Source organism: Cervus canadensis, chromosome 22 (assembly GCF_019320065.1).
Source record: "Cervus canadensis isolate Bull #8, Minnesota chromosome 22, ASM1932006v1, whole genome shotgun sequence".
NCBI classification, from domain to species: Eukaryota; Metazoa; Chordata; class Mammalia; order Artiodactyla; family Cervidae; genus Cervus; species Cervus canadensis.
The window spans coordinates 53,368,947-53,387,757 of record NC_057407.1 but is presented as its reverse complement, the minus strand read 5'-3'; the positions used below and the strand labels follow the sequence as shown (position 1 = coordinate 53,387,757).

The following is an 18,811-nucleotide window of genomic DNA, read 5'->3' as shown; positions in this document are numbered from 1 at the left end:
ACTGAAATTAAATATTCTCTTCTTTGCAACGTGGAGTCCTGACAGCTCCTCACTGTTCTTGATTCCGGCTGCAACACCATATTCTGATTTAATCTAGTCCAGTACTCTTTTGGAACACCACGATCAAGTTCTAACTACCCTCATGGCAAACAAGTAACATTTACTAAAAAGAAAAAAAAAAATCACCAGATGCAGGACACAGTGCCTTTCTCCCCATCCGTGATCATGACAACTGTCCTTGCATAACAAGACCCTGGCTTCAGGGCTCCTCAGCTCCCAAGCTGGCCCAGGCTCTCCCTCAGCTCCACCCTCAGGTCTCCCAGTGCTACAGGGAGGCCTCTAGCTCTGGGCAGTTGCTCTGACCTGGACTTTGCTTCTCAACCCACTGACCCTCTACTAAGACAGCCAGTGTACCGTTTCAGTCCATTTTCTCCCAGACACTGGCTCTCCGATAGGCTTAGCTTTTCCTCATTCATCTGCCATGAGGGAGTCTCATTTCCCACAAGACCAGGATGGGTGAGCCCTGGAAGGCACTCAGTGTTTCTGATAGGGAGATGACTGGCCTGGCCTGGAGATACTAAAGTTACAATGAATAACAAGCATCAGTCTCTCTTCATAAATAAAATGAGATCACTGAGCTGGAGATCACTCTGAGATTCCTTCCAGTTTTAAGATTCAAGAAGCTAGAGACACACCCCTTACAAGCCTACCACTAGTGTGATCCTGGAGGTCAGAAGACTCAATAATCAACACACACTAGCTCAGTGGCCTCAGGACACAAGTGGGAGCCTGTATCATATCCACCAAGCTGCCATATGGATCCTCTGACTCTGACTACAAACTGATACACAGAATACAAAATATATTAAAAGTGAGTGGTGGGATATAAACCACTATTCCAAAAGCTGACAACACAGAAATCAGGAAATGCACATTTTAAATAGTCTTATTTTACTTATTCATCCAAGTCCTCCACATATGACCAGTATCCTAGAAACTATCCAAGGAGTTTAAAATGTTACACAACTTAAGAGGAGCAGAGATTATAGTGGAGTCACTGCAGTAAGCCGTTTCAGTAGCGTCCGACTCTGTGATATTACTGACCACAGCCTGCCAGGTTCCTCTGTCCATGGGATTCCCCAGGAAAGAAGACTGCAGTGGGCTGCCATGCTCTCCTCCAGGGGATCTTCCCGACCCAGGGATCGAATGTGCGTCTCTCATGTCTCCTGCATTGGCAGGGGGGTTCTTTACCACTAGTGCCATCTGGGAAGCATTATCTGTCATTTATTACCGTTGTCTGAGTGAAGTCAAATAAAGCACCTTAATTTAGTCAAATGAAATCAAAGTTTTTTATAATGTTTTTAATTATAAAAAATAGAAAACAAAATGTATTTGAAGGCTATATAGTCCTTGAATCTTACAAATATTTGAGAATTCTAAGTAGTTGTTAGAGAATTCATGGGCAGGTTGTAGGAGAGACTAGTTTCATGGTATGGACTAAAGGACTTTAGTTTTTTCCAATCTGTAGCCACGTCCAAGCAATTATAATTTGTATCACTAGACCATGGCCCAGATGACCTCTTCTTTTAAAATTACATTTGTAAATGTTTATTTTTTATCATGCTGGTGGTTAAAATTTAGGGTTCTGTAGACAGCTCGATTTGAGCTTCAGTTCCAGCCTCAAGATATATCAGTGATGTGATGTTGGGCAAGTTACTTAAATTCTCTTAGCTCCAATTTCCTTGTCTATAAAAGGAGTATAATAACATTAAATATTAAATAATATTCATTATTAATAAACTTCATTTATATAATTTAATATAATTTATTTATGTAAATAAATTATAATTAAATATTAAATATTGAAGAATTAATTATTATTTTTTTATTATTATTTTTTTTTCCAGTGGGTTTTGTCATACATTGATATGAATCAGCCATGGATTTACATGTATTCCCAATCCCGATCCCCCCTCCCACCTCCCTCTCCACCCGATTCCTCTGAGAATTAATTATTAAAGACCGCATAGGGTTATAGTGAGGATTACAGGAGAAAGTACAGTCACTGTTTACATCAACACCATCACCTCCATTACTGTATCCACTAAGACCGTTACTTACGAGTCACTGTGGAAAACAGAGAGAAAAGTCGTCTCTTCCTTGGAATAAAAAGAGCCCAACCCCAAGGAAACACACAAGGGCCATTCAAAACAGTATTTAGCAAAGATCAGTATTTCTCGGGACCCGGACTCCTACAGACCCAGCAGTGTGGGGCTGTGCTGAAAGGGAAGGAACGTGAGTGGGTCCCTGGTCCCAGTCTGCGAGCTGATGGTGAACAGCAGGAGGGAGAAAAGACATGGCGGAGTCAGTGGAGTGCACAGGATTCGGATGTGGACAAGGTAAGAGGAAAGAGCCCAGAGGTTCAGGACCACTCAGTGTGTTATGTAGCATACTGAATATGCGCAGCCCAGCAGAGCAGTCTGGGAAAACAGGAGAAGCAGGAAGCTCACTGCTCTCCTCCCCTCACCCCTTCTCCCTGAAACACGTGGTAAAACCTTCCTGCGAGAGGTGCCCTCCCTACACGTGGAGCAGAGGAGCAGCCTCATCTCCCAAGGCACAGGGGGATGGGGGAGAACGCCAGCAGACAGGCCGTGCTCAGCCCCCAGGTCACTGCACTGACCTCACACCCTCAGGCTGTGATCTTCCTCCCGCATGGCCCACCCTGCACCACATCAAGCACAGAAAATAGCAGGTCTGCTTCTCCTGGTCTTCATTTCCTCATTAAGGCTCCACCTCAGGGAAAACATCTATCAAATAAACGTGCATGCTTTTCTCTTGTTACTGTTCTTGTCACTTCAATTTTCACACTCAACCAGGGACCCTAAAAGGGCAAAGGAAAGCCTTCTTCTCTCCTACAGAAGAAACCAGACCAAAATAGAATAAAAGTCACTTGCTTGGGCTCAGGGTCACTACCCGCTCCTTGAAGAAGAGACATTACAGGTTTCTATCAGGATTTACTACGTATCTTCTGCAGTGTGCTGTTCTAATGCTTTAAAGTTCATATATAGTCAGTGTCACATAGTTCTAATTTTAGGGACAGACTGGGTCATTCTTAATTTTTTTCTTATAAGAACATCCCAAGATTAAAGAAAAAAAATCTGAGTATCGTTCCAGATAAACAATCCAGACCTGATGAACTAGAGGTCTTCTGTCATCCCAGAGTGGGCAAAACCAGGAACACCACTTTGTTCACGTTCTGAGGCAATGCACATTATTATGACATGAACTGCTTTATTCAGCTCTGAAATCAGGTGAATCCTATTTGTGACAATCAGATTAGAGTAACTCCTTCAGAAACACAATATTTAAAGCAGTGCTACATATCACTTCCTAGAAGCCCCCCAAGTACATAGAAATCTCCTAGCAAGCAGAAGTCTTATCCCTTTAATAAGTAATGAGGTAGGGGCTTCCCTGGCGGCTCAGGGATAAAGAATCCACCTGCCAATGCAGGAGAAAGAAACTGAAGTCGCTCAGTCGTGTCCGACTCTTTGCGACCCCATGGACTGTAGCCTACCAGGCTCCTCCGTCCATGGGATTTTCCAGGCAAGTGTACTGGAGCGGGTTGCCATTTCCTTCTCCAGAGGATCTTCCCGACCCAGGGATCGAACCCGGGTCTCCCACATTGTAAGCAGACGCCTACCATCTGAGCCACCTTCCTGCAGGGAAGTGCTGCAGGAGACATAGGTTCAATCGCTGATCTGGGAAGGTACCATGTGCTTCAGAGCAACTAAGCCTGAACACCTCAATACTGAGCCTGCACCCTGGAGCCCGGGACCCGCAACTACTGCGCCCATGCGGTGCAGCTACTGACGCTGGCGCCCTAGAGCCTGCGCTCCACAACAGGAGAAGCCGCCGTAAGGAGGAGCCTGCTCACCACAACTGGAGAGGGGCCCCTGCTCGCTGCAACTGAGGAAAGCCCGGGCAGCAGCCAAGACCCACACAGCCAAACATAAATGTATGAGTCATCAGGTGTCCCAGCAAGTTTTCCCAAAGGAACAAAAACCAGAAACAACTTCCTGGAGCCGTGCAGAATCCCCTTCGCCACCTTCACTGAACAGTCAGCTGAAGGTGGGATTCCTGTACCCCAACCCACAGCGCCCAGGAACCAGCGCTGTGTGGACCTATCATGGCCCACAGAGCAGGCCGTCCCCCTGCAGAGGCCGAGGGAAAGCAGGCGCGCCATATGGGCGCCCAGGGGCTGCACATCGCAGGCGCTCTTATCTGAACCCTTCCGGAAGCCACGTGACAGACAGCGCTGCGGATGCCAATCCCCCACTGATCACTCCCTTCAGAGTGGAGAGTGAACAATGAGGATGACAACAGTACCACCAGCAGGCATTAGGAGGGCTGATTATGTGCCAAGCACTAGTATAACTGCTTCAGTCCATACACAAAGGTTTCATTTTCCCACAAGCCTACAAGTAGGTAGTTAGGATACCCGTCTTACAGATGTGGTCGCTGGGACACCAGCCTGTTAAATAACACAGCTACAGCCAGAAGCTAGTGAGGAACACAGCAAAGATTTTAAATCAAGCTATTTTACCCTAGAGCTCGCTTTCTCAACCACCACTCTTACTGCCTCTTGGAAAAGTGAGGTGTACTGGTTTGTGTCCAATTTCCCCTGTTCCCAGACCTTCTTAGGGTTCTAAGCTTGCCTGGCATAAATAAAAGGGAAAGAGGAGGAACAAGGACCAGGAAGCTGTGAGGAGAGAGAAACAGGACTGATTTAACAAGCAATCCTGTTGTTTCATTTCTATACCTGCTAAATATAGCCCTTCTTCAAAAATTTTTTACAGGAGAACAGAATACATTTGACTGACAGTTGAGCAGAGAAAGGACAAGTGCAAGTAAATTGTTATCTGTAGATCACTGCACAAGTGTAAGGTATTTTCGCAGTGTCTGAAGCCGTAAGAAATTCCGTGAAAGAAATCCTGCACAAAGACTAGCTCACTGAAAGTCTGTTAACTCTTTGCAGCTTCTGGCACTTTACCACAAAGTACTGAACTTTCATGTGCCACTATTGTTGTTTAATCACTAAGTCGTGTCCAACTCTTACGCGATCCCATAGACTAGAGCCCACCAGGCTCCTCTGTCCACGGGATTTCCCAGGCAAGAATACTAGAGCAGGTTGCATTCCCTTCTCCAGGAGATCTTCCCAAGTCAGGGATGGAGCCATGTCTCCTGCATCTCCTGAGTCGGCAGGTGGTTCTTTACCACTGGGTCACCTGGGGAGCCCACGTGTCACTATTACCAAGGGTCTAACTGAGGCATGAGTGGTGGTCCAGGAGACGGATGCGGAGAGCATGCTCCAGTCAGGAGAAGGAGAACAAGGGTGCTTCCTCCTGTATCTGGCACGTGGAAGCCCCTCCTCCCAGGAATGAGTGCTGGGGATACAGGAGGACCCCTAGCCTTAGGAGCTTATTGCCTAGTGCAGGGGTCTGCAAACTTCCACCTCTTTTAGGCTATGCAGCTCATAAAAGCTCTGTCCCAACTACTTAACTCCACCTTGCAGCATGAAAGCAGCCATGAAAGTGAAAGTGAGTCAGTCGTGTCCAGCTCTTTGCGACCCCATGGACTATACAGTATACATGGAGTATACATGGAGTTCTGGAGGCCAGAATACTGGAGTGGGTAGTCTTTTTCCCTTCTCCAGGGGATCTTCCCAACTCAGGGATCGAACTCAGGCCTCCCGCATTGCAGGTGGATTCTTTACCAGCTGAGCCACAAGGGAAGCCCAAGCAAAGCAGCTATAGGTAGTATGTAAACAAACAAATGCAGCTGCATCAAATTAAACTGTTAAAAAAAAAAAGCAGCTGGCTGTATTTGAGCCACAGACCACAGTCTGCAAACTCTTGTACCTAGACACCTAAAGAACTGCTTTCGGGGAAAAAACAATTTCTGTGTTATTTCATGTTCAGATCTGCTTGCTATCTCTATCCTTAAACAACTTTTATCTGGGTGTAGAATCTCTGGATCCCACCTAGCTCCTGGAGTGTGTGGAGCTGTTATTCCACTGTCTGTGGGCGTTGGCTGTGGAGTCTTAAGTTGATTCTGCATCCTTGAAGTCCAGGAATCTTATTTGGAAATGACTTAGTGACCCCAACATAAAAGCCTTTGTTTTCCACAAGAGATTTTAGCTCCTTTATGATTATTGATGTGATAAGTATGTTTGTCATCTTATTTTATATTATACTTTCTTTTCTGGTTTCAAAACTTCCTTCACCACCTTGTGTTTTGCCTTATGTTGTCTGCTGCTTCTTATTCTAGTAGCATACATAGTTTTATCCAAGTAGGTTACTTTTATGATCACAATTTATACTGTATCAGCTAAACCTGTACTGTAAACAGGGATGAAGTTAATATATTATCCTTTCTCCTTCCTTCACTTCCATTATCCAATTATTCAATCAAGTAATTTAACAGATACCTTTATAATATTCATTTATGTGATGGCTTAATATTTACTATTAATATTTTCTTTCAGTTTTTGTGCTGAAGTCCTATTTGATCTCTTCTTTTTTCTTACTATTTTTTCTCTGAGTTCATACATTTCTGTTTTATGTTCCTGTTACACAGTGGTAATACAATTAAATTGAATTAATTTGTGTTAGAAAAATTGGTTGTGATTTTTGTTTTATAGTAACTTATTTTTTCTGAGCAAGTGCCTTTCTGACACTATTTTCTATTGTTTCCCATCACGTTTTCTGTATTATTCTTTGCACTGATCCTGTGCTGTATGAGTTTCATTACTCACCATGGAAGACGGCATTTTCTCTAACAATTATGTGTGGGAGGCCTGTGTTGTTTAGATCTCCTGTTCCAGGTGTAGTTGAATACTGTGTGTGTGCGTGTCTGTGTGTGTGTGTGTGTGTGTGTGTCTGTGTGTGTGTGTGTGTGTGTGTGTGTGTGTGTGTGTGTGTCCCTCCCTCACCCTCAATGGAGACAGACAACTACAGGGTTTCCGCAATGCAAAGACCTTCCCCTCCTCCTCCGCCACAGACAGCTTCTTGCAAACAAGGCTCACCTATGTGATTCTTCATGTAACCTCAGCGCCTCTGTCATCTGGAAAGTCTAGTTGAGGTCTAGGGAGCTCTGGCAACCGCCAAGACACAGGTTTCTCGCCCGCAGGTGCTCTCACCTGGAGACAACTTGTTTCTGGCTCTTTTGAGCTGTGACATTGCTCTCTGCTTCTAGAGCATCCCTTTGCTGGACCCACTGCTTTTGGCAGCCCCTCCATCAGCTTTTCAATTTGGAATTTTTGCTGTCCTTCAGGTTTGCTAAAAATGGTGTTTGTATTTACATTTTTCATTCACCTTTTCACTTTTGAGAACAATGTATGAAAATCCCTTTTTATTTACATACTCTCAATAGATATTTATATCAGTAAGTTCTGATTTACATTTTCCTTTTCAGTCTTGAGATAATTTCCTTTTTTTGCAAAATGATGTCATGAAGACATGGGCAGAGAGAGAGTCAGAAATAAAAGTCATGATATCAGATGACTTTCCATATGGAGTTGTGGGAGCATTTGCTCTGCAAATACTTTTTCAGGTACTTAATATATATGCAGAGTACATCATGTGAAATGCCGGGGCTGGATGACTCACAAGCTGGAATCAAGATTGCCAGGAGAAATATCAACAACCTCAAATATGCAGATGATACCACTTTAATGGCAGAAAGTGAAGAGGAATTTAAGAGCCTCTTGATGAGGGTGAAAGAGAAGAGGGAAAAAGCTCTGAAATACATTCAAAAAATGAAAATCATGGCATCCGGTCCTATCACTTCATGGCAAATAGATGGGGAAAAAGTGAAAACAGTGACAGATTTTATTTTCTTGGAATCCAAAATCACTGCAGATGGTGACTGCAGACATGAAATTAAAAGATGATTGCTCCTTGGAAGAAAAACTATGACAAACCTAGACAGTGTATTGAAAAGCAGAGACATCACTTTGCTGACAAAGGTCTGTATTCAAGGTTATGGTTTTTCCAGCAGTCATGTACAGATGTGAGAGTTGGACCATAAAGGTGGCTGAGTGCCAAAGAATTGATGCTTTTGAACTGTGGTGCTGGAGAAGATGCTTGAGAGTCCTTTGGACTTCAAGGCGATCAAACCAGTCCATACTAAAGGAAATCAACCCTGAATATTCACTGGAAGAACTGATGCTGAAGCTGAAGCTCCAATTCTTTGGCCACCTGGTACAAAGAACTGACTCACTGGAAAAGACCCTGATGCTGGGAAGACTGAGGTCAGGAGGAGAAGGGGATGACAGAGGATAAGACAGTTGGATGGCATCACCAACGCAATGGACATGAGTTTGCGCAAACTCCAGGAGATAGTGAAGGACAGGAAAAACTAGTGTGCTGCAGTCTATGGGGTCACAAAGAGTCGGACACAACTCAGTGACTGAATGATGAACAATAACTGTATGTGCATGCAAAAACTGTGCAAGGCAATGGTAAAATTTTAAGATATATAAATATGTCCATAGACGCACACTCTCCAGATGGGGATAAACTGTAGCCCAGTATCTCTATTTAGAAAAGCCTAGAAGCTGCTTCCTTATAATGTGTGACTTCTTGAAACCTCAGTTTTCTTATCTAAAAAATGGTTTTGATGATACTACCTACCCTTGTGACTGCTGTGAAAAGTATACAAGTTGATGTCAGTTTTTATATATGAAAGTAGTAGGTTATATTAATAAGATTAGACTGGTAGGTCAGGGCCAGAATGGAGAAGAACTTGAAGATCTCATTAAGAAATTTCATCTTTAGACTATGGGTTCCCTGCAGATAACGATATGAGGAAAATGGTGCTTAAGGAAGATTTTCTGGTCATTCATCTGTGGATAAACGAGGCAATGAAGAGGCTAACAGCAAAAAGACTGGGTAGGAGGTATATCAGTTAGATGTTTCCTCTACACGGCAGCCACTGAGATATCTTAAGGGAAACAGCATTGGCACTGACCAGGAAAAGAGGCATCTAAGTCATTACTAGAGATGTTGGCTGTAAACAACCCTTACCTCTGCACCAGAGCATACGAGGTGAATGGCAGCCCTACCCCTGGGTGAGAGTCCATTCCTGAAAATGCTACTAATTCACATAAAAGGAAGATGCTTCCAGACTTGGTTAATTGTGCCACCAGTCGAAATGCCAGTGCCCCTCACGTCCCTCACAGCCTGCCCTTCCACACCCCTGGATCTAAGGGGGCCTCTGGCGGCAGCCTCTTTCCCTGGGGCTGTCTCCTCCCATGTGGAGGGAGGCAACACCCGGGGACAGTGCTCCACAACGCCTCAGGAGGTTAACGGACAGAATTCAGGTTTACTTACCTCCTAGGCAGGACAACTCTAAGATACGGCCTACACTTCATCCCTGAGGTCCCAGCAGGACTGAGGCTCAATGACCAGGAGTGAAACCTGCTCACTAAGACTTAGCATGCTGACTGCCTTCCTCTCCCTGCCATTCCTCACTTCCCTACGGATGCTGCCTGAGATCACTCCCAAATAAACTTCTTGAACTTAAATATTTTTCTCAGAATGGTCTTCTTGACGAGACTGTATATATAGACTTTCAACCTGGGGTTTGTCCAAAAGACATTCTTCTCAATTTAATAGAGAAGAAAATACTTCCCAGGAGGCCCACAAGCCTTCTCCACACACGTCCCTGCCCAAACGTCATCACACAGGGAAGGCGATGAACACGATGGGCACCACACAGCAGACACCTGAGTACCACTGGGGCCAGGGACCAAGGAAGCACACCTGGGGGTGAGAGCCGCAGTCTTCCCGGAAAAGGCTTCTCCCGTAAGTGGGCACAAGCAATGACAGGGTCTGCTGTTGCCATCATTGTTTCACTGCCCTGGCAGAGAAAACCTACATCTGAATCCTGGACTGGATTTATCACCCAGTGAATTCTGAGCTTTTCATTTTCCTTTAGAAAAATAAGTTTTGGCCTTTAACTCTGTGAAGAACCTACCATGAGTCTGATTTGCACATTTCTACTGCAACAGGCTTAATACATCTTCATCGCCCATATTAGGAATAACATTTTCCATCAATGATTAGGTATTCATACCACTTTTCCCTTCATTGATCTGAGTGCTCAGATCTACATTAGAACCACTTAGGAGTAGCTGTGCCACACGCCAGCCCTTGATTATACAGCAAAGTATCGACCATCCCCACATGCATCCACAGCTTCACATCTAACATAGGTGTAGAACGGTTGCCTAGAAAGCACTTATTCTTATCCAGTCTTTGCAGCCAAGACGGCTAATGATCAATAACTTGGGTCACAAAGGGTCTTTGGAGACAGAATCTAGAGTTTATTCTTCTTTTGTATGAAAGTTTCCTCACCAGCTTTCTCTTCACAGCCAGGAGCTGATTCCAGGCACACCTTTTGCCTCAGTGTGGGACCCTGGCTGCCATTTTGCTCCCTTAACTTTTCCTAGATCCCAGGCAACAGAATGGTTCACCAAGACTATCCCCCAAAGGGGAAACCCTTCTGAGGAGGTCACAGAGAGAGAGCTCACCCCGGCTGGGACTGTCAAATACCTCATGACAGACAGGAGAAGAGAAAGGAGAGTGTTGGAACCCGGAGCTGTCCCTTCAGTGTGGACTTGAGGCCAGAGGCTGGTGCTGTCAGGCACGTGCAAAGCACAGAGTGATGGACTTTGCCTTCAGCTGGGGCTTTTATCTTTGTTGGCATGGAAATAAATTGGTTCTACTTTTTATTTCCTCTGTAAAAGTCCTTTAAATTCTAACAAGCTAATGGAGGCAATTTCTTTTGCCACCCCAATCCAAGTCCATTAACCCCCACCCTACTTTTCATCGTAACCCGTGCCCTTTTCGAAGCCAAGCAATCATTCACGTTAAGTTTGTCCTGTAGGAGGAAGATCCAAAGGTGTCGGACAGTTCCTGCTTGAGACAGAGATTCAGGGAGGATGGCAGGCATCTGAGTCCTTCAGAGACTGCTTGTCAATCTTGGCCTTTGGGCTGACATCCAGGAAGACGGGCCATTAGCAGGAAGCCATCTTTTGACCTTCACTAATGGCGGGTGCTGCAGAAGTGGGAGGCATGGTGAGCCCCATCCTTGGAAACAAATGCAGAAGGTCCTCCACAAAGGAAAAAGAAGCAGTGGAAGCTTCCAGTTTCTGTCTCACTGAAGAGGCAGGCGCTGCACAGAGAAAGACTTAAAGGATTTTGAAGCTTATTCTCAATGCTGTATTACCCTATGTTTGTTATTTTATCTCCCTGTTTTTGCATGATATTAACAGGAAAGCCCAATATGGAACACACTTGTGGTCCCAAATCAGGAAATGGAGTGAGACAGAGCAGAAGGTCTGGGTCCCACCACAGCTGGTTTCAGGAGGAACAGAAACTAATGAACAGAGTGAGTAATAGTAGCTTTAGGAAGACACAAAGTCAAATTGGGGGATTTCAGAAAGAAAAGGCAAGTGGAAGATGATGTCCTTGACCTCAGACAGGTCTATGGATGTCAGACCAAAGCCAGAACTCTAGGAAGAACCGTGTCAATAGGAGTTGCATGAGTTTTTAAGTCTAGATCTATACCATCCAATATGATGACCACTGGCCATGTCACACTAGTAAAGTAATGCTCAAAATTCTCCAAGCCAGGCCTCAGCAATACATGAACCTTGAACTTCCAGATGTTCAAGCTGGTCTTAGAAAAGGCAGAGAAACCAGAGATCAAGTTGCCAATATCCGCTGGATCATCGAAAAAGCAAGAGAGTTCCAGAAAAACATCTATTTTTGTTTTATTGACTACGCCAAAGCCTTCGACTGTGTGGATCACAATAAACTGTGGAAAATTCTGAAACAGATGGGAATACCAGACCACCTGACCTGCCTCTTGAGAAACCTGTATGCAGGTCAGGAAGCAACAGTTCGAACTGGACATGGAAAAACAGACTGGTTCCAAATAGGAAAAGGAGTACGTCAAGGCTGTATACTGTCACTCTGCTTATTTAACTTATATGCAGAGTACATCATGAGAAACGCTGGGCTGAATGAAACACAAGCTGGAATCAAGATTGCCAGAAGAAATATCAATAACCTCAGATATGCAGATGACACCACCGTTATGGCAGATAGTGAAGATGAACTAAAAAGCCTCTTGATGAAAGTCAAAGAGGAGAGTGAAGAAGTTGGCTTAAAGCTTAACATTCAGAAAACTAAGATCATGGCATCTGGTCCCATCACCTCATGGGAAATAGATGGGGAGACAGTGGAAACAGTGTCAGACTTTATTTTTTGCGGCTCCAAAATCACTGCAGACGGTGACTGCAGCCATGAAATTAAAAGATGCTTACTCCTTGGAAGGAAAGTTATGACCAACCTAGACAGCATATTAAAAAGCAGAGACATTACTTTGCCAACAAAGGTCTGTCTGGTCAAGGCTATGGTTTTTCCAGTGGTCATGTATGGATGTGAGAGTTGGACTCTGAAGAAAGCTGAGCGCCGAAAAACTGATGCTTTTGAACTGTGGTGTTGGAGAAGACTCTTGAGAGTCCCTTGGACTGCAAGGAGATCCAACCAGTCCATCCTAAAGGAGATCAGTCCTGGGTGTTCATTGGAAGGACTGATGCTGAAGCTGAAACTCCAATACTTTGGCCACCTCATGTGAAGAGTTGACTCACTGGAAAAGACCCTGATGCTGGGAGGGATTGGGGGCAGGAGGAGAAGGGGACGACAGAGGATGAGATGGCTGGATGGCATCACCGACTCGATGGGCATGAGTTTGAGTAAACTCCGGGAGTTTGTGATGGACAGAGAGGCCTGGCATGCTGCGATTCATGGGGTCGCAAAGAGTCGGACACGACTGAGCGACTGAACTGAACTGAACTGAGCCATGTCACTACTGACCTCTTGAAATGTGGCTGCTCAGAATTGAGATATACATTCAATTTTGGAGACATATATATATATATAAGTTGCTCATTAGTTTTTTATATTGCATGCTGAAATGACAGCAACTGTAATATACGAGGTTAAATAAAACATTATTAAAATTAATCCCCCTTGTTTCTTTTCGCCCACTTTACACATATGCAGTTCATATCACTATCTACTGAGCACCATTTGTCTGTGCAGCCAGAGCAAAAGCTGCCCCACTTTGAGCAGCACAAGACTGGAAACACATATTTTCCATTCCCATTGACTCAAGCATGTCTGAGAGCTGTTTTAGACAATGACTAATTGACTAGGAGAGAACTAATGCTGCTTGCTTAATTCCAGACCAGAACCTCCAGGACATGGGATAGGAAGCAGGCAACAATTTAGACTATAAACCAGCCACATAGCAATGTCACCAAACTCTCAGTTCCCTGAATATATGGATAAAGGTCTGACACACACTCCTAGGCTGTTTCTACAGGAGGAAGACCCCCACCAGATGAAAACTGCTGACCACAAGCACTCAGACACCGGATTGTTTAAAACCAAAGATTGGTGATGCTCAAAACTTTACCTTGATGCCAACCAATGTGAGGATTGTGTACAAGCTGACCAAGCACACTGCAGCCCCTCCCTCATATTGTCTTTAAAACCTTTGTCTCCTGGGGATTCCCTGGTGGTCCAGTGGTTAAGAATCCACCTTCCAATGCAGGGGATGCGAGTTCCATCCCTGGTCAGGGAACAAAGATCCCATATCCTCTGGGGCAGCTAAGCCTCTGCAGCACAAAGAAGACCCAGTGCAGCCAAACAAACAAACCAAAATAACCTTTGTCCCCTAACCAGCACCATGGAGATGGTCTGAGGACGCTATCCCCCATCTTCCCAGGGTGCTGTCTCCTAAATGAAGCGACTTTTCCTTTTCCACAAACACTCATCTCCCGAGTATAGGCCTTTCCAGCGCTGAGCAGCTGAATTTGGTTTCAGTACACTTGGACAAAGGGGTACAGAATTTCACACCTCTGGGTGGGTAAGGTCATCTGTGGAAATGTGCCCTCCTCCTCTGGACCCCAGAGTGTCACAGTCCCATGAGACGCACTGGCACCAGCCTCAGCAAGGCCATCAGGCAGGAGGGTTGGGGCCTACCAGCCAGCCAGGAGCACAAGCATGGCTTTCATTTCATGCATTCACTTTTCCTTTTGCCTCCAGAAAAAAATCACCTTTGGGGGGTGCTGACAACACAGGAAGGAGGAAGCAGGAAAAGGTGTCAGTTCCCTTCTCTCCCCAGTTTTTTCAGCTTTTGTTTGAGCTCCACTGGGTCATGGAAATTTGCATTTTCTTGCTGCCCTGACTCAGCCCAGCAGTCTATTTCAATAAGCTGGCCATCGGGTGTGCCAGCACCCTCCCCTCTGCATTGAGGCACCAGCTCAAAATCATTTCATTACTAACAGTTGGGAGGCAATCTGAATATCCTGGAAGCCAAGTTTGTTCTATTTACTCAAGTACTGAGGTTTTTCTTTATCCTATTGACTTATTACTGGGATTTGCAGAACATTTTGTGAATTCTGGTTGATTAGTAGGTTTTGATTTTAAAAAGTCTTTTTTTTTTTTCAGCTGCGTTTTACTTCTTTAAGAAAACCCATTCATCTGGTTAACAAAAATGAATGATTAATGCAAAGCACAAGCACTTTTTCATGCCCTCAATGAACTCCTGGACTAATTGAGTGAGATAGATTTGTTTTTAAAAAACTACAGATACCATGAGAGAAATCTATATAGAATAAGGAGGTATGTAAGGGAAGGAGTGATCAGTTTTCCTCTGGAGAGATAAGAAAAGGTTCTAAGGGTCTTTGAGTTCAGCAACCCCCACCCCAACACACACACACATACACACACTCCTCTGCCAAGTGTGAGATCCAGATTAGCATATCTAAATGCCTCCAGACATTTCCACTTGCATGCCTCAGAAACATCTCAAACATAATATACATAATATGTATTTCACTTTTTTCAAAGAAGCCATTCCTTCCCTGCCATCCACAGTCCCTTCAGTTTCCCCATCTCAATGAATGGCATCACTAACAACTCAGTTCTAAACCTCCATCTGTGGGTCACTCTTGGTTCCTCGCTTTTCCTCCATACCACTCAACCAGTCCATCCGGGAATCTGTCATGTCATCTTTCAGCCAGGGTTCAGGCGGCTGACCCTACAGGCACTCACTTCCTCCACACCTTTCCCTTATATTCTAAGTTCTAGGCCGCAACATACATGAATTTCTACAGACATAAATCAGGTCTTGTCACTTACCTGCTCATGCCTATCAATGGATCTTTACTGCACAGATAAAATTCCAAACACTCATCTTAGAATCTGTAAAGATGTCTTAAACAGGACACAACAACCACTAGTGGTAAAGAGCCTGCCGGCCAATGCAGGAGATGTAGGAGACGTGGGTTCAATCCCTGGGTTGGGAAGAGGGCCCTGGAGGAGGGCACAGCAATCCACTCCAGTATTCTTGCCTGGAGAATCCCATGGACAGAGGAGCCTGGTGGGCTACAGTCCATAGGGTTGCAAAGAGTCGTACATGACGGAAGTGACTTAGCACGCACAACAAAGGGAAATAAGATAAATTGAATCATGTTGAAATTAACAACTTTCAATCATCAGAGAGAAGTAACTGAAAAGGCAACCCACTGAGCAACAGACGTCATTTACAAACACATACCTGACAAAGGGCTCATGTTTAAATATAAAAGAACTCAGACAAATAAGAAACTCAGAAACTACTCTGTAGAAAAATGAGCCAAACACTAGACAAAAGAGAACATCCACATGGTCAACATCCATATGCAAAGGGCTCAGCTCACTCATCAAGTCTCAGTGCAAGACCACTGCACCCATCAGGATGGCTGAAGTGAGCAAGGCACATGGAATAACATTCAGCGCTGAGCGGGTGTGGAGCAACTGGAATGCTCACCCACTTCTGCGAACAGCATGAGTTGGTACAAAATGGCAGGAAAACTATCTGGAAGTTTCTACTAAAGCTGAATATATGCACACCCTATGCTCCATCAATCCTACCCTCGGGTACACACATACACACACAAAATTGATGGATGCATGTGAACGTGCTAAACTGCTTCAGCCATGTCCGACTGTTTGCAACCCTATGGACTGTAACCCCCTGGACTCCTCTGTACGTATACAGACACAGGGCTTGCCAAGTCTGTGCAAACACAGATACACCTGAAGACAGGTACAAGACTGCGGTCAGCAGCACTACTCACGAATAAGCCCCCCATGGAAATTAACCAAAGGCTCATTAATGGTAGATGAATAAATAATCTTGGTTTAGTTATATAACAGATTATTCAACAGCAATGAAGATGATTTAAATGACAGGAAACACATGGTTGAATTTCAGGGTCGTACTGAACAAGAGACAGCAGAAAAGTGCTTCCTGCATGACTGTCAGTGCTACGTTCCAAAGCAGGCGACGCTGACGGGGGCAATCAGAAGGGCGGTAAGTGCTCCTCTGGGCAGGAGGGAGTCCACAATGACTGCAGAGGGGACGAGGGTGCTCTGGCTGCGAGCTGTGTTCCATTTCCCGATTTGAATGCTGGTTACACAGCTATGTTTTGTGTGACAAAATTTATAAAAATTGTACTACGGTTTATGTACTTTTCTCCATGTACCTCAAACTTTGATAAAAGTTTTTAAAAATTCACATTTCCAATCACAGCCTGAGGCCCCAGCCTCTCTCCAAGCTCACCCCAAGGTCCTTTTCCCCAGCTTCATTGGCTCCCACCCAGGGCTTTTCTTCAGCCTCTCAAATACAGCAGCTCACTGCCACCTCAGGACCCTTGTTCATCCTGCGCCCTCACGGGATGGTCTGCCCTCACCCTCCACCAGATGGTTCGCGTTCTCCCGAGCACCTAAGCTTGGGTGCCTCCCCTCCCTGGTCACCACACAAGCAGGTCTCCATCTGATGTTTTCTACCACGAGCCTCTGTCTCCTCCTCCCATAGCACCCATCACACCTTTGAACAAACAAATCTTAAAAAAAGCGTTGTCCAGGTGAACAAAAAAAAGGAGCAGACACATAACGCTGATTTTCCCCAACTGGCGCAGAAAGAAAGGAAACGAGGTCAGGATGGAGGGCATCTGTCTCCAGCAGGGCCTCTCTGATGCTTACTAGGAGTGATTAGATACTGGTGCAACCTTGCAACACATCTCAGGCTTTCAAAGCTGCTTCTGTGGTTGATTGGTGGGTAACTCTCTCCACAGACTTTTTTCCTGCCTGGAAAGAGACCTAATGAAAGACAAAGTAATAGGCACTGCCTGCAAATACGCTGGTCAAAACACTGCACTTAAACGATTGTGCTCTGCTGGTGTCCTCAGGAAATGGAAGCCCTTCAGAAAACTCACCATTACTCTGTCAGGTAGAACATCCCTGCACCCTCCACAGGCACTGGGACAATTTTCCTTTCCTACTAGGGTGTCCCTTTCCGACTCCATTGTCCTCAGCAGGTGAGTGCGAGGTTTCTGAGAATGAAACGATGCCTTGAGTTCACGTGGCCTTCACCTGAGCCCTCCTTTGTAAGTTGCCGAGAGCTGTAGGATGGCCTCACCTTAGCAGAACTGCCTGCTGACCTGGCGTTCTTGATTACTTGTGCCTGTGGAAGGGATGGGTCAGCACATCCAGCTGAAATGAGAAGGCAGTGATTTTTATGACTGGTACAAGTCGTCCGATGGGAAATCACAGGGCATATAAAGCATTCCACACACACTCTTAACACGCTTCCTATGATCCACATGGCTTTACTGGTAAAGCATTTACAAGTAAGCATACTGTATTTGTATTATTATTTCCAATTCTCCATTAGAGAAACTGCAACTGATTCTGCAGTTTCTGATAAAGGCAGAGTCCATTTCTCAAGCACTGGTGCGGGACTCAGCTATGCAACTTACTTTCGCCAGCTGGGTGTGGGTGGCATTGTAACACCTCCAGGCATAGACCTTAGGAGGCATCATCTTTTTCTTCTCTTGCTCACACTGTTCAGCCATGAGAAGAGCATGTGTCAGGCAGCTCACTGGTGCAAGGAGGACAGGAGACATGGAAAACACCTGGACCCAAGCCACAGCTTCAAGGCAAGCTCCAACAATCAAGGCCTGGATCAGTCAACCTCAACTCCCAACCAACACACAGATGCGTGAGTGAGAAGACCAACTCTGTTTTCCACCACTGAGTTTGGGGGCTTTTTCAGTCAGGACTTCTGTGGAAAAAGAAAACTGACACAACAAAAATTAGTCTACTTACGACTTGGTGCTCTCCTGCTCCCCTAATGAAAGCCAACTTTACCATCCCCTTCTACTAGGTCAGCAGCAACTCTTGGGCAAACAGAGTCCTCTCAGACCAGTGAAAAATGACTGCGCATCCACGACATGTCAAGCGCTGAGAACACCAGAACGACTATCAGAGGCTCACAGCCTGGGAGAGCTCATGTCCTGGGTGGGACACAGACACCCAGAAAACCACACCTAAAGAATTGCAGGATTCTAAAATGGGCACTGGACTGCCTTCCCAGCCCAGGGGTGATGAGTGACAATCCCACTGTCCGAGAGAGACCAGCTTTCACAAAGAGACCACATGCTGAGAAGGTGCAGAACTGGGGACGGGCCGGGAGGCAGGCCGGGGCCACTACTGTGCACAGAGTGACCAGCCCTCAGACAGCGGCTCGATGACATGCGGGGTAGCTCCATATAAACCAGCAGGGAGTGACTGTCTCCTGACACTAGGGATCTACTTCCTCCAGACTAGGAAACAAGAAGAACTGG

General features: G+C 45.3%; 1 long non-coding RNA gene across 2 annotated transcripts in view; it reads right to left on the bottom strand.

The window, feature by feature from the left end:
- LOC122425150 overlaps positions 1-18,811 on the bottom strand; it is an 89,359-nt gene that overhangs the window by 20,316 nt on the left and 50,232 nt on the right. The window contains exon 1 of one of the 2 annotated variants that reach the window (XR_006264722.1): positions 17,402-17,672. The exons of the other annotated variant lie outside the window; for it this stretch is intronic. This is a non-coding gene — a long non-coding RNA (uncharacterized LOC122425150). Of the gene's footprint in view, positions 1-17,401; positions 17,673-18,811 lie in introns of those variants that run through there. 2 annotated transcript variants of the gene reach the window in all.